The 16,605-nt window shown below is 39.3% G+C and overlaps 1 long non-coding RNA gene across 1 annotated transcript; it reads left to right on the top strand.

Moving 5' to 3' along the window:
• Window positions 1-12: 12 nt before the first annotated feature.
• Window positions 13-15,547, top strand: LOC114013999 (uncharacterized). Its single transcript, XR_008747868.1, has 4 exons — window positions 13-71; window positions 6,721-6,915; window positions 9,721-9,811; window positions 13,442-15,547. It is a non-coding gene; the product is annotated as an uncharacterized LOC114013999 (long non-coding RNA).
• Window positions 15,548-16,605: the final 1,058 nt, after the last annotated feature.

Genomic DNA, 16,605 nt, shown 5'->3' on the forward strand with positions numbered 1-16,605 from the left:
CTCCACTGGTGGGATATCACGGTCACTGGGTAATGTCTGATCCCCATGGTATCATGACCTTCCATCTCAGGGTAAGTTTTGGCCTCTGGGTTGAAAAATCACAACTGTTTTTTGACCTCTGTTTTGTTACAGTAAAGTTACATCAGCTCACCTCTACTGGCTTCTTGCACTATGCTAGGAAAAAGTTCAGCAAGAGCTGGAACTATCTCTCTGGCCTAGGTTTGAACCTTATTATAAATACAAATATCTCCCCTTTTCAGCATAGTCAGGAGAGGTAGGGTCATCTTTATACCTGATATCTCAAGCAAAGCAGTGGGTAAATATCAAAGATGTTAAGACAAGGCAAACACATCCCTTTTATGTTTGTGGGCAGCACTAATGACACAGGGTGAAATTTATCCTCTTATCAAAGGTCAACACAAGACTAGGCATTACTTCAAAGGGGCATTGATCCTACAACTGGCTCCTGGCACTGAGCTGGATATCACCAAAGTCCAAAACTTAAGAGAACAGATAGATTTTATATATCTGTGTAAAAAATAACAGAGTGGTCAGATACACACACACTTAGCAATCCGCACCAGCTATTTTGATTTTTCTGGGACAATGTATCGTTTTTTATCTTGTGTTCACATATTTTGGACAATTCTTCCTAGCCAGCTGTCCCTCCCTCCCACATAATCAGTCAAAACATCCATGCTTTTCTCAACTACACAATATTTACTCAAGCTTTGTGTTTACCAAGAGGAAGCTGACCATTCAGTGACTGTTTAGTACTGCAGATACCGCTTGGTTTGAAGGGGAAAGCAAGAGTGAAGGCACCAACAAAGCCATTCTTTCAGGTCTCGGTGATTAATAATGACAACTATCTAATGTTTTCTACCACGTTCAGCCAATGGTCAAAGATACTAAAAAGTTCTTGCAGATGGGGAAAATGTGAAAGGGAAACGGAAGCAAAGCCATTGCAAGAACAAGTTAAAAACTGGGGTCTTTTTGTTAGTGGTCACATGCATAAATGTGTCACTGCAGAGGAGGCATGGGATTTTTATACTGGAAGTGTGATCAGGCTGAGTGTGAACATATACATTGTAAATACTGTAGGAGAAGATATGGCATCTGCAGTTGTTGGTTGTTTTTTTTCTTTTGTATTTTCTTTCTGTGGTTATATTTGAGCAGGGTGTGCCAGTATTTGCAGTCTGAGGAACAGCATCAGAACGTCTAGTATTCCTGTCTACTAGCAAAAATAATGAAAACACTTCAGCTAATTCACTGTACCTTCATGTGCATTAGTCACTGGTCCCTGTGCACTCTAATTATAGATTGCCTTGACATTACAACTGCAGGGCACAAAGCAAAGACTTTACAAAAGTTGGTTTGGTATCTCTTTTTTTTCTTCCTAGGCTAAACGGAGAAGCTGCTTTAAATACAGATCTGTGCTTGAAGCTGTCCTGTTCTCAGAATGTGCCTGTGGCAGTTAATAGGATTATGGTGGTATCAGCTGAGATGGATTAGGAGGTGCTTTGCTCAGGATAGGTAAACCTACCTGGTAGTGTTTTCTTGCTTTAGTCCTGAGAAAATCAGATATTTTTTTTGATCCACAGGAGTAAGACATAGAGAACGTTCATATAACTGAGCTGTCTTTTTAACCTGAGTTGCTCTAAATATATAACCAAGGGCAGCCTAATCCCATGTGCTATGGCTCACTGTGCAATTTATTAAACTGTTATAGTCACGAGATTAAGTCAGAAATCCCTTGTTCAGTCATGTACACAATTGCTTTGGGGGCTCCAATAGGTCAAACTCTGACAGTGTCAAGCATAATTATCTCCTGAATATATTCACACCCCCTGCAAAAGCCAGTGTTTGTTTGATTTTGCCTTATTTAAGAGTGTATTCATTAGCTTACAACCTTTTGTCAGGCTTTCTAAGCTTCAACTGAATGACTAAAATCTGCAAGAAACACAGATTCCCTGATGATTTTATTATGACATAAAACATATTGAAGGAAAATTTCCTTAAAAAATTCAAGACATAATGTTTATTTTTGCACACTGATGCAGACATGTCTATGTGATGGGGCCCATGGTGGTACACATGCAGTAATGCACGTTAACTCGTTCTTTTTTTGAGTTAGTGGTTTTATGCATATGTGATGAATTTTAATCCCCCACCTTATAATGCATTTAGAGCTCATAAAATGTGACAGCTACTGATGCTTTCCACTAGTGCACTTGGGTGGTTGGTCCATGTACTATTCAGGTGGAAGGTTTGTACAGTGCAAATGTGAAATATCAATAGCATAACTGAAGAATTAATATTACAATGACTGAGACAGCTGGAAACACTGTGTTAATAAGCACGCAGCCGAACACAGCTGAGTTGTGGTAACCTAACAAATTGTCACCTATCCGTTGAATCAACACAACCTACCTTGTGTCTGCTTCAGCTTTGGAGAAAAATCATTAATGTAAAGCTCTGACTGACTTATTGTCTGCCAGCTGAAGAAATAGTGCTTTTCTCCCACATTTTATTAATTCATTCTCTGTGATCACAGTAAGCATGTATCAATAACTAACTAAATAACACCTTTGTGCTGAAACAGTTACTTGCTACCTGTGTGGTAGTTTGATTCTGGTAGCTTGTGATCTTTGTTCCTTTCACTGATGGGAAAGCACAGCTACTTTGAGGGAAGACATCTTTTGAACTTATGCTCAAGTTGATACTACACAAAATGATATTTGTGAAAAACCATAGCAATGCCTTCGTATTTATTTTGAGCCCAAACCGTTGCATCAGTGCTGCTCTGTACTCCCCTCATTATTTTTTTATAAAAGATTATTTTAAAAATAAAATGTATTTCTCAAAACAAAAAGTCTGACAGCTAAAGACCATACAAGAAACTAAGTTCATATACATTTTAATAATTCTTTTTAAAAGAAGAAAACCAAATATAAAAAAAATTGCGCATATGTACAATGTAAATCTAGTACAATGAAAATCTAGCACCATATGAATCACTGAAATGGCACCAGTATGTGAAGAAAAGTCAGTTACAAAAGTCATACAAACCCATTTATTTCAGAATGCCACCACATGACAGATTCATTTCTGACTTCCACCTAACTATTGGCATTCACTAAGAAAACAAGAATGAAAAAGGGACTAAGAACCTTTCCCCTATCAGTAAAGAATAGTGACATCTGTGAAACACAAGTAGAGGTCCATGAAATATCAGCAGAATTAGGGTTCGTGGGGACTGGGGATGGGGCCAGTGAGTGGGGAAGGGTCAGGGTGGAGTTGGGCAGGGAGGATGGAAGCAGCCCCCTGGGTGGGCTGGGACATGGCTTCTGGGACAGCTGGTGGGAGTAGGGAGGAGCTGGTTTTACTGAACCATGCAAACGTTCCTCTTGTGAAACTCCACATAAACGTATGAGGTATGTTTGGCACATGATCAGAAATATGAGTGATCATAACTAGACCTGTTTGGAAAACAGAGATCCATTTGTCTTAACGAAATGGTTTGGAAAATATTTCCCTTTTGAGTTGGGGTAAAAAGTAAAATGAACAATCCTCCCTCCCTCCCTGCTCCCGCTCCCAACATTACATGTAATTTTTTATTTACTTCAACAGAAAGAGATTTCTTAAAAAAATAATAATGGTGTTTACAGAGAGTTTTGGCTTGCTAGTTGTCTGCCTGCCCAGAAAGTACTGCTCAGTTTCCTCTTCCTTTCCATAAGTGAAATTATTAGTTTTCAGCTGGGGTTACTAGCAGTTAAATGTGAAATCTTTTTGTCCTGCTCCTCTTTGCTGATGCCCATTCAGGGAGTTTTTGCAGCTTTCCACAAAGGCTGAAATACAGGGGGCCATAACATTGGTAGCTGTAACTCACTTCTCAGTAACAGAATAGAAAAATGAAAATAGCCATTGGAAAATTAAATTTTGTGGAACAGACGTTTTCTGTTTTAATGATACTAACCTTGATGAAAAATTGCTGGCTAGCTTATACCTCAAGTCTTCTACAAATATGTCAGATATTCCATTTTGTATGTTTACCTCTGATAGAATCATAGAATCATGGAATCATTTAGGTTTGAAAAAAACTTTAAGATCATCAAGTCCAACTGTTAACTTAGTACTGCCACAGCAGGATGGAAGCTGACTCTCTACAAAACTTATTTTTTTACATTAAATTATGTATTTTAACGCTAGAATGTCCCTTGACTCACTACGATAGTGCTGATTCAAGATCAGCAAATTATCATAAAGGTAATGGAGTAGTAACGTTTTGTGGCATTTCCCAGTTTCTCTTTGGTTACATCAGGAAAGGGCAAGATGCCTGTCTTCTTCTGAGTAATTATTTTTGATTTGTATCTGATGCTTCACTCATTAAGCTCTGAGCTTTCTGAGATGACAGATCAGGAAGTTTTTATGGGATTTTTTGAATTTTAATATGCTAGATATTCAGATGATATACAGACACCCACTTGCACATGTATGTGTGTGCGCCATATGAAAGAACAGCAAATCTTTGAATAGTGATTCCAGTCAATGAAATTCTTATCAAATATTTGACTTTCTTGCATTTTCAAAACATCTTTTTTACAATGCTGGAGTTAAGGTTTCAGAATAATTTCTTTTTAAACCCTGCTTTCATATATTCATACTTACGTTTTCATTCACAATAATACGTATTGTTATAATGCTATTCATTGATGCATCAGGTATTTTCCTGAAAAAAATGTAGGAAAATAAAATAAAAGTTCATCTAAAAAAGAGTTTATGGGTTAGGCTTCAGGTATGAGATGGCCAGTTGATTATCAACACTGTCCATTTAATGTTAATATTGGATATGACTGTAACGATATGTGAAATAGCTCTTCATTCTGCGAGGGGGCTGGCCAAGAAGACTATCTTACCCCTTCTTCATATCATACCTAAAGCTTCTCCAAAAGACATTGCTTAGATTAGTGTAAGAAATTTTCCCCTAAAAATGTCAAATGCGTCTTATATTTTACTCTCATCTCTGTATCCTCTCTCTTCTCTCTCTGAAACTTTTTACTGAGTTTACCAATTCAGTTACAATTGGGAAAATTTTCGGTCAGAAACTGTAATCCGTTCTGTTCACTTTTTTTTTATGAGATAATGTTTGTAAGGACAGAAGTCAGTAACAGACACTACAGAAGCCAGGAGAGAAAATGGACTGAAATGGAGATGGGAAAAGAATCAAGAAAACAATTATCAACTAAGAAAGGCCATTGCATGAAAGGATAGTAGAGGTTCACTCCCCTTTGAGAGAAGGGAGAGTCAGAAGAGAAAAACATGAGCACGAACAGGCCCATAGGAACCCATAAAGTAATTTGTGGTTAGAAAAGGGTACGTCTCACAGCTGAAGTATCCAAAGGCTAAAATTAGTAATAGAGCAGAGGCATGACTGTGAGCATAGTGCCAGCGATGAACTACAGTGAGAAGAGCGACTGAGTCTCAGAAGTGCTGGAGAAGTGTTTTGCTTGAATTCATCTGTTTTGTCCTGCAGTGCTGGAGTTTTCCTTCCTTTGAGCAAAAGAATCATCACAATGAACCATCAGCATATACCAAATCAATCACATGAGAGAGATGGGAAACGAGAGACAGACAACTGGATACTGAAATGATACATAGTCTTATTCCTCCATGAAATTTTTGCTGTAGTATCCTCTTTATCTTCATAGCAGACTAGCTTCCTTAGTTCTGTACTTTTGAGAAAGCACTAGTGCTATTTTAGCCTCTAATTCAATGTCTCTTCATGTATATAGTACAAATTTGGGGAGCATCAGATTAATATTGTCAATGTCTTGTCTTCCACGTTAGAAAATACTTTTGTTGAGGTGGTGGTGCAGTTAAAGGAACATATTCATCAAATCACAGGCACATATGATTTTGATAAAGGGAGAAGAATTTTTTTTTTTTCCTTAAAAACCCCAGCACATCTAGTTACATACCATGATTGGGCAAATGCACGTGTCAAGCTATGTTTTTGAAGATAGCAATAAAGATTTGTGATCTAATTCTGTAAATCTATGTCAAACTGCTATAAATTTAGGAATAATTTGCTTTGATAACTAACTGGAAAATTAGTGTGATTCCTAACAAGAAAGAGCATGTTTATAACAGAAACTGCTGTGATAAAATGCCCTAAGAACTAAATATCCTGGAAAGAATTTTAATTCTTATAAAGATAAGTAATTGAAAGAATGCTAATTCTCTCTTTACTAGGAATGATTAGGAATGACTGTGCACATACCAAATGTCTTGAAAAGTCTGATAGTATTTTTACAGGAAGGCTAATGAATGTTTTTGGTTTGTTTGGTTGGTTGTTTTTTTTTTTTTCCTCAGATGTGTTAATACACTCCGGTAAATAAAGACACATAAGGAAGATGAATGTTACATTGTGAAACATGGCCCCACATTTTTACAAAGAACCGTTACGAATAAAACACTGAAACATGCCTAGCAGTGTTGGAGTCATTGCAATCAGATGTTAGGCAGGCAAAGAACTCAGCAAGAAGAAAAGGATGTCAATAATTTGGTGGTCAATAAGTATTTCCAGAATTACAAATGGAATTCGTCCTTTTTTCAGTCTACAGTCATGATTTTTAAAAAGCAATAAACCCGAAATATTTCTAAGGGACATAAATCAGTTGCACACTAATGACGTAGGAAAAAACATTCTTTGCATTTCAGACAATTTCAGAAGTTCCTTACAAGTAACTGGATGAATGAAGGGTAGAAGTTGCTGCTAAGCAACTTCATCTATCTTCTTCTGTCTTGCATTAAAGAAGAGACCAAAACACAGAAGCTGGTTGATAACTATGAAAAAATGAAAACAGTCACAGCCGGACAACAGGAGAAGACTGTGGGGTTAGATGACATTTCCAGGTATGCTCCCCCAAGATGATAATTTTTTCATTTGTTTTTTATACACAGTGATGATTACTTTTATGGCATTAGACATATTATTTCTTAATTTTCAAATAATATCAAAAATTCTTTTCAGGGACTATCATGTTTTGTTTGAATGATAGACTTATATGTTTCAAAAACTGATTTTATTTTCCCAATCACTATTCCAGTAATGTACACTATTAAACAGAATTATACATATTTTATTGTATCAGAAGCTTTAATTTTGGGGAAAATTTCTTAGAAATGTGACACTTATGCAGATACAGGATACAGGAAAAAACCCAGAATTCTGTAGTGTACACTACTGGTGTATCCTGTGAAGCTGGTATAAACTTCTGGACATTTAAATATGATACAATTCTTCCAAATAAATTCATGATTTTTTTAAAACTATGATTTGTGCCTAATTATAATAGTTCTGTTGTCCATTAAGGGCACATACAATCTTCATGTAATTTTTGTCTTCTGTGTCAGCAAAGTTGTTTTCTGTGTTCATTTTCCTGACAAACCAGAAAAAGAATATGTACCACTTCATTTATCCAGCACAAAATTATGGCATTAGCCACATCTCTCAGTCCGGAGTTGCGAGCCTGTTCTAAGGAGCTCTTGGGGCATTTTGAACTTACACAGTCCATGGGCTGTGACATCCCTGAAGCATATTCCACCTGCTAGGTTAGCAGCACATTCCACCTGCTAACCTGGCCACAGCGAGGTAGGACAGATATGGGGCAGGAAAGACCCCATGTGTGATGTTAACCCTGCCCTTCTTGCTCTTGGGGTAGTGACCAGGAACCGTGACAGGGAAACGTGGAAAATAACTCCAGTGTTTGTTTCTGTGTAAACCTCTGAACATGCTGTTTGTGTGGTTGGGTGTAAGGGTGGAGCCAGCTGACAGATTACAAGAGGGAAAATGGATATGTAACTGGCAATGTAGAATATTGCCATCCAGCCAGTCCGTGATTTCCCACCCTCAGGGACCCAACAAGGAGGGAGCTGGACACAACTCTCGATACACAGCCAGGTCAGGGGAGAAGAGGTTAGTGCAACAGAGAACACTGGCAAAATAATGCTAGCTCTGGGTCTAGCAGGTTAAGCCAAAAGGCTGCCCCTCTTGGCTGAGGGCAATCAAACACCTTATGTGCAGAGGTCCCAGCATTTCCAAGTGCAGGTGGCACCTATCTGTATGAAATGTTTAATGATGTGTGCTAGTAAAGCTGGTGTTTATACTGTTCTGGGACATAGGGTCCCTTTGCAGGCTCCACATACACTCTGTGCTCTTTTATCTGGTGAAGCTCAGTGAATGAAAAGAAATAAAAGAACTGTTACTTTGCTTGAAGGTAAATTCACTGCAACCAGGGTGCCAAATAACTGTGTAGGTGTTAAACTAATCCAAATGCATCTGAAGGAAGAAAATTGCTTAAAGGAACTGCATAATTCAACATAACCACCTAACCCTTCTTAAGATTTCTTTCTCCTGCAGTGATTTACTATAGGAATGCATTATTTTATCTCAAAGTGCTCAACAATCACAACTGTCACTGATCCCTTTTACAGCAAGAGGTCCTTGTGAAGCCCTTGCCAGGTCATCTTCCCACATGCCTGCCTGTAGACCTTCAGACAGTGAGTGGGACACAAGTGATGATCTTTTCTAATACTTTATATTAAAACAACTTGTATAGAATCATGTGAGAAAGCTGCGACCCAGGCAAGAACAGACCAGAGCTCTTCTGTATGGCAATATCTACAAGAGCCACAAGTGTCCTTCTTAATCCTGAAGAATCCTTCAAGCCTTCTGCAAGGAAGAGTATGCCAGGGAAACCTTCAGTCACCAGCTCTGGCCACCATGCCCTCAGCCATCCTCCTTTGCACCGTCCCACCTGTGCAGCAAAAGGACAGACATTCCTGAAAAGCACCATGCTACGTCATGAAGGAATGTCTTGGTTCTATTTGCAAGCGTATAGTATGGTGTACTAAAGCCTTGTACTATCTTTGTGAAATGTGTGGAGAAGCCTGCTTTGAGTCTCTGCTTATATGGAGATGGTGGAAAAGCACTTTGTTCATGTGGTTCCCCCGGAGCTGTGGATGAGCCCCTGAAGCCACACAACACATCTGAGGGAGACAGTCCTCAAGGAAGGGAAGGTGGCTTAGCTCTCCCTCCCTGCTCCCTTGTAGGGGAGGGTTTCTGCTCAAGAGCAGGTGTTGCTGGTTATTTAGTTGTGGTGTCCCAGTGTTTGTGTTCAGTTGTTATTTTGGCATGTTGCCACAGCTTTGCTGACAGATGGGAATGACACACACCTGTACCTGGGATGCAGACAAATGGAATTTCGTGTAAGGCACTAGAGCAGGGGTGCTCAAACTACGGCCCGCGGGCTGGATACGGCCCCCCAGGGTCCCCAATCTGCCCCCCCGGTATTTACAGACCCCCCCGCCGGGGGTTGGGGGGGGAACCAAGCAGCCGCAGATGGCTGCCTGCCGCTTCATCCGCGCGCCGGCCCCCTGGTTAAACAGTTTGAGGACCCCTGCACTAGAAATATTTATCTTCCAGAGCTTTCTTCTTGCTGAATTTCAAAGGCCTACTGTAATCAGTGAAAACGCAGGAACATTCAGCTGAAGGTCAAAATAAGATTTATTTTATCTGATGAGAAATACTTGGCAAAGCATAGTTCTCTCACTAAAAATATATAGATATGAATATATGTAGTTTTAGTTACAGAATTCTTTTTTAGCTGCTCAGTAAATGAAGGTCTTAATAATAGTATGTTTATCCTTTTCCCCCAGCATCTTTTACTGCTGTCAGTGAACACCATAGTAGAGACCCAGACTTTGTCCATGACATGGAGTATGATGACACTGAAAAGCTCCTCTCCTCGTAAGTAAGGACGATGGCAGCTTGGTAGATTGGAGATATGAAACAGATGGTTGAATTTCTGGTTTAGATTTAAAATTACTATCTCTTTCTCAAAAGTTTTTTTTTTTTTTTTTTTTTTTTCTGGCTGCACATGGATTTGAGCATGGTTTCACATGCTAGAAAACACATGGGGAATTTTATGTTTGCATCAACTCCCAGCAGGATTTTATGTATGCACAGATGATCACATTATTCACATTTGTTGGACTGGGAGTAGAAGTGTAACCCTCCATGGAGTGAATGCAGGGAATTTAGAATATATCTCAAGCTCTTCTGCACGTTTTCATTCAGTGTTGCAATGTTCCGGGAAAACTGTGGATTCACCTCAGTGCACTGCCTTGGAAACATCAAGCTGGAGAATTGTATTTAAACCAGAAAATTCTTAGGACTGTTTGTTTTTGTGAGCATTTCCTTTTTAAAAGCAAGAAGTGTACAGCCAAGCCATCCAAAGTAAATAATTTGTAAAAGACACATCTTTCAGGTGGCGTAAGTAGTAGATTTCTGTTCAATCATGTGAAATATAGAAGTGACTATAAGGCTAATGGAAAAAAGAAAGAACACACTGAAAAATGGTCAACCTGCTTCTAAAAAGAGCTACTATACTTGTTTATATGTATATATATATATATAAAACTATAACTTGTTAATATGGCGTTGGGTTATTAAGTTTGTAGTCTTCACCAGGTAACTAATACCTGCTCTAAAGGCAACTAAACATATAAGTAGTTTCCCCTGGAGTCATTGGGTCTCTTTCCACTGACTCAGTGTTGCAGAGTAATGTACGTATTCCATTCCCCCAGCTGGCTTTAAAAAAATTTCGAACAGTCTGACAGATTAAAATGGTGCAAGTAGGCAATTTCCACAGAGGTAAACCCCTTCTGTTACAGTATTTATAAGGAACTTGTGAGAAGTATTTCCTAGTTCTGTTTCAGGTAATAAGAAAAAGGAAAAGAAAGAGGCTGGGAAAAAAAACCCAAAGCTGATACTAGATTTCAAGAATACGTCTTAAAAATTATTGAGAATTATCTAAAAAATTATCAAAAAAATGAGCACAAGCTATTTCTTTAATTTCTGGATCAGTGCTATTTTTCAATATAAATTTATGATTTATTGTCGAAACATTTCCTTCCTCCTCAAGACTTTTTCTTCAGCAAAACTTTGCATAGGAATTTTTTAACAGCTCTATATTGTGTGATTGCATTTACAATATATTTTTTTTAAACTGATAGAGTGAGACATAGTATTAAAAACACACACACCCACACCCATTTACTAATTAAATCACACTGGATCCCATGAGAAATAGTTGTTAGTAATGAAAATAAAGTATAATTTACTAGCCACGTAAACACAGTGGGCAGGTCTGACATCAATTCTGTATGTTTGTAACTAGATGACCTGTAGATGTGAGAGTTTCAAGGGGACTGGCCAAGGCTTGCAGAGCAGAGCCTACCGTTTCTCATTTGACTGAGGTGTCAGACCTTTCAAAGACTTCATGTTGGCTTGAAATCTCACAGCACTGCTGTTTTAGTGCAAGCCCTGATAGATGTTGCATTGAGCAAGGGCTGAACAACTGCAGGAAACGGGGTGACACCTATGAAATGACCATTTGCAGCAGAGGTAGCAAACCACTGTGCGCTTGAGGCAAGACCAGCAGAGGGAAAGAGGTACACAGTCACCTCCTTCTTATGTGGGAAGGTGGGGCTGGGCTATCTGGGGTAATGGAAACATTTGGTTCACACAGGGAAGACCCAAGGGAAGGAGAAGCACAGAGGCAGCCTCCCTAGGGCCAAGGTGGCCCACTAGCTGGATGCCCACGGTGCTCTTGCGTGCACCAGCTCCCATGGGTTCATTTGGGGAGTGCAACCAATCTGTTGCCCCAGAAGGGCTTGCTGGAGCACCTCCTTTCACCTTTCTGTTACTGAGGCTGGCACACAGACTGACAGCAAACTCTGGGACCTGGGACCATACCCTTCCACCTCCTCACCCTTCGTCCATGGCATTAGTCACATCTTTTCAATAACTAATAGCAATTTGCATACTCTGGGCTGGGAGCTGTGCTACAGGCAGATGGGGAGAATCCAACATGGGAGGACATTTCCTTTGTCACTTTTTATTGAGAATCAAGCTTTATCAGCAAAGATATAGTTCCTAGTAGTTAAAATAACCCATGAGGTGACAACTGTAACCCCAGGGCTTACCAAAGTGCTCAGGAGCCGTGGCCTCCCAGACTTGTCCTTTATCTCATGTTTCTCTCAGGAGTGATGAAGTTTCCCTGAGCACTGACCCAAACAGAAAGTAAAACTTGTCCACTGTGGTCTCCTTCTTTTCTTGAGAGGGAGCAATGATCTAGGGAGCAAAGATCTAGACTTACTAAATCATGTTAGTAATGTGGGAGATGAGAAGTTGCACTGTTTGCGAAAAATCCTTGGCTCAGGTTTCATGTCCACCATCATGTCCATACGGCATCTAACACAACAGGGTACAAGACTAGCTGGGGTCACTGGGTGATACCACAGTATACAATTTAATCACAAACATGTTGCAAATTTGTTTTTTAAAAGACTGCTTTCAGAAGCATCACTGACAGCAGAACAACAATATAGCAGCCTGAAGCTCAGTGGCAGGAGGAAGGAGCAGATGTTTAGCTCTCTGCAAATTTCTAAAGGTTTTCCCAATAATGAATAGGAATCACTTTAGCAGAATGAAGGAGAGCAGAAGCATGAGTAACTGCATGGAGTTAAGTAAGGGCAAAAGTTAACTGTCTGGATAACCTCTGTGACAGCAAAATCTACAAGTCTGTGGAGAATTTTCCCAAAGGAAATGGTGAAAACTTCTCTGATTGACATACGTAGATAGAATATTCTAGCGGTTTTCTCCAGATGTGATTTACAGTACAGAAAAAAATACCTCAAAATAGAAAGTTCTTTTCCTTCTCAGTTTACCATTTTTTGTTTTTCTTTTCCTTTGGACAATCAACTACAAAATCAGAGTATGCAAATACAATATATATAAGACAACTTTTCCATTGAAGCTATACTGGCTGGTCTTTCCACCTTCTCATGAACTCTCAAAAGAACCGTAAACTATCTCCTGCCCCTCTTATGCTCCATTGTGAATAATAGTGTAGAGAGTACCTTAATTATGACTTGATTTTTAACCTGGTGATACAGCAAAGTTAAGACCTTGGTCAGTTTACAGATCAGATTCATATTCTATTCAGTCATATGAGAGTCATAATTAGGGTATTTATCTAAGGATATTTTTTTTTTACCTCAAAGTTCAGGTTATTCCACATGAAAATACTGTGTACAAGTAGGTAGTTCTTGCCAGCAAAACATTTTGCAATGTGATGCAGTGGTTCAGTATGTTTTTGTAGAAGGTGACCTTCGTAATGTGAAATTGTAGGTTTAATATTTTGCTTCTTCTTAGGCAGATGATTAAGGTCTCAGATGGGATATTTTCAGGAGCCAGCGCAGTCAAGAGGTTAATTAAAATGAAGAATATTTTGTGAGTTGTAAAAGTCTGTAATTACGTAGAACCTTTTTCTATTTTTAAGCTATTCTCAGACATCCCGATTTTTGTTTATAGTCTGAAGAACAAGATGACCTGACACTTTCTGCACTTGAAGACATTGTGGAGCTCATGGGCTGGCATCATTCTTCAGTAAAAGTTCGAGAATTTGATTTATATATACTTTCTACAGTGATATACTAGAAACAGATAACTACAGATTCCAATAACTTCATCTTTCTGATAGGGTTGTTCACTGTAGTCAAAGACACTTCTACATCTGGTTTCACCTCTAGTAAAGCCAAAAAATATACTTGCCTCCTTACTGACCTTCCATTATTAGAAGACAAGGCAAAAAAGTATTATTTTCCCCCTGTTCTACGCACCATTTTAAGTATGACCCTACCTCTTACTTAATTCTGCTCTGATGCACAGATCTTTCAGCTATTCAGGCATATACTTGGGGGAAATAGTGAGTCTGATTTCAATAATGGCAAGAGCTCTGTAAAAATCACCAGGGCAATTGTATTAAGCTCAAGCTGCTGCTTTCTCATAGTAATGGTCTGGAAGTAAAATAAAACCAAACAACCCTAGACACAGCTATTTCTTATGGCACAGTCTATTGTAGGTGTTTACTTCTACCCAGCAGGTCAGCCACATATTTTACAGAGCCAGTTCTTGCAGTCTCTCTCTCTTTTTTTTTTTTTTTTTTTTTTTTAAAAAGGCATTCCATAAAAGGAGAGAGTACAAACATAACACCACATTCGTCATATAATTTATTAACACGTAAATTTCTACCTGCAACTGAAAGACCTGTCAGATATCAAGGATTATTGAAAGTCTACCTTGCAAAACCCCTTCCATGCCGTTACTTCCAGTGAAGTCAGTACTACTAAACATTCAGGTGATATTCATCCATGTGAAAATCTTTAAGCATTTTTAAAGTTGATTTCAAAGACCAGGAAGTTTCCAGACATGGAAACAGACATGCCTCTGTCATACCTAATGAATGACATGCCTCAGAGGTCTAGAAGCTGACATTGTAATACACACATCTTTGAGTCTGAAACCTTTGCTGATGAACTAGTTTGAGTTCAATTGAATCATAAGTTCATTTTCCCTTGCACTAGGTATCCATTATAAACTGACGGGTGGCTGTTCTATAGAAAACAGATAATGTCCTTGTTCACATTTTTATTTTTTGAGTATCCATTGCAATATTTATATATTTTTGGTTTTTAAAAAATAGTTGCTTTGATTATCTGCTCTTGACAGATATCATTACATTATCAGTTTTATTAGTGTGGCAGGCATGATATAAACCAAAAGATATAATAAATGTCTTTACAGAACATTTAAGCAGCTTGAAATCCTAGGGAGGCTGAATGATAAATATAAAATGCTGTTGGGTTTATGATTTCAAAGTATTACTTGCTGAGAATCAAATGTGTTCCATTATATTAGGAGGTCAGCATCTACTGAAGAAAAAGGCATAGGAAATCCAGCCTCCCTCATGAGGGCTGGCGTGTCTTGGGAAAACCCAGACAGCGCAGGCAGGAAAAAAAGCCATATTTACTTCACTAATTAATAAAGACATTTCATTTCTTTGAGATAAAATTATGGGTTTATAGGAGGAAAGGCCTCCTTGCTGTAGTCTTGAACTGACAGTCTTATAATATAAGGCTTGGCCTTGTTTTAATGAGATATTTCTGACATGTGGCCACTGTGTCAGTCGGATCAGTTTTTTGCATGCACCTGAGCTGCATTGATACACTGCTGGCTGTGGGTGGGTGGCTTCTCCCTCAGCAGTGCAGTATGGTTAACAAAGGCCACGCTTAAAGGAGTGAAATGGTCCCCCTTACCCCACAAACCAGTTATGCTCACCTACAGTTTCAGTCATTCATAGTCTTGACCACCTCTGCTTCCGTATTCCTTAAGGAATCGACTGATCAATATTTGTCTTAATTTCCATTGAGGCAAATGCTCATTGATTCCCTTTGGGCAAGAAGCAGGGCCAGCTGCACCCAGGACTGTGCCTAGGTTTATTTTACTGACTCCCAGGAGAGAGACCCCACAACCTTCCTGAGCAGCCTGTGCCAGTGCTTGGCCACCCTCACAGCACAAAAGTGTCCCTGATGTTCAGACGGCACATTCTGTCTTTCAGTTTGTGCCCATTGCCTTTGTGCCCGTTGCCTTTGGTCCTGTCACTGGGCACCACTGAAAAGTCTCCGGCTCAGCCTTCTCTGAACACTTCAGATATTTGTAAACATTAATGAGATCCTCCCTCTGGGCCTTCTCCAGGCTAAACAGTCCTAGGTCTTTCAGCCTCTCTTCACATGTGAGGTGCTCCACCACCCTCTGGGCCAAACTGTTCAGCCACTTTTCAATCCACCTCACTGTCTGCTCATCCAGCCCATACTTCATCAGCTTCTCTAAGAGGATGCTATGGGAGACTGTTGAAAGCCCTACTGTAGTTTAGGTAGGCAACATCTACTGTAGTCTAGGTAGGTAATGGTCACTGCTGAAGTGACACTCATCTACCAAGCCAGTTAGTTATTGTAGAAGGTCTGAAGTGACACTCGTCTACCAAGCCAGTTAGTTATTGTAGAAGGTTATCAGGTTGGTTCTTCATATGGCTGGAATTTGCTTCCAGGATTAGCTGCTCCATCAACTTCCCAGGGATCAAGGGGAGGCTGACTGGCCTACAGATCTCTGGGAGATGTAGCTGTAGAAAGTCTTTTCAATGAAGTCAGGTAGCCCAGAAGACATGATGAAGTATTACAATAATAAAACAAGAGTTAATAAGCAATTGGTGAGGCAAGATTCAAATTCTCAGGGCAGGGGTCTAATAAAGAAAAACAAGGCAAAAGAAGTGCTACTGGAAAAATCAATGTAGGTGACAGCAAGCTGAGGCAAAGTTCGGACAACTGCTGAAATCGTTGTGTTCAGAAGGAACGAGGAGCCACAGAAACAGGAAGAAATTCTTCATTGCAGCTATTGGACATACACATTTAAGTAATATGCAACAAAATGTAACCTTATATGTCCTTAACCTATGTGCTGCTGCTGCTGCTAAACCAAATAAGCGCTTTCATTGCTGACTGTGATGTGCAGCAAGCATGGTCTGCAGTGGCAGGAAACTCATGTGAAAAAATGGGCAGATTAGGAAATGAAAACAACATTACAAATCTAAACAAACCAAAACCTAAACTGTTGGTTCTGTAAGCGTATGGATGTGAAAT

This window comes from Falco peregrinus, chromosome 6 (assembly GCF_023634155.1).
Source record: "Falco peregrinus isolate bFalPer1 chromosome 6, bFalPer1.pri, whole genome shotgun sequence".
NCBI classification, from domain to species: Eukaryota; Metazoa; Chordata; class Aves; order Falconiformes; family Falconidae; genus Falco; species Falco peregrinus.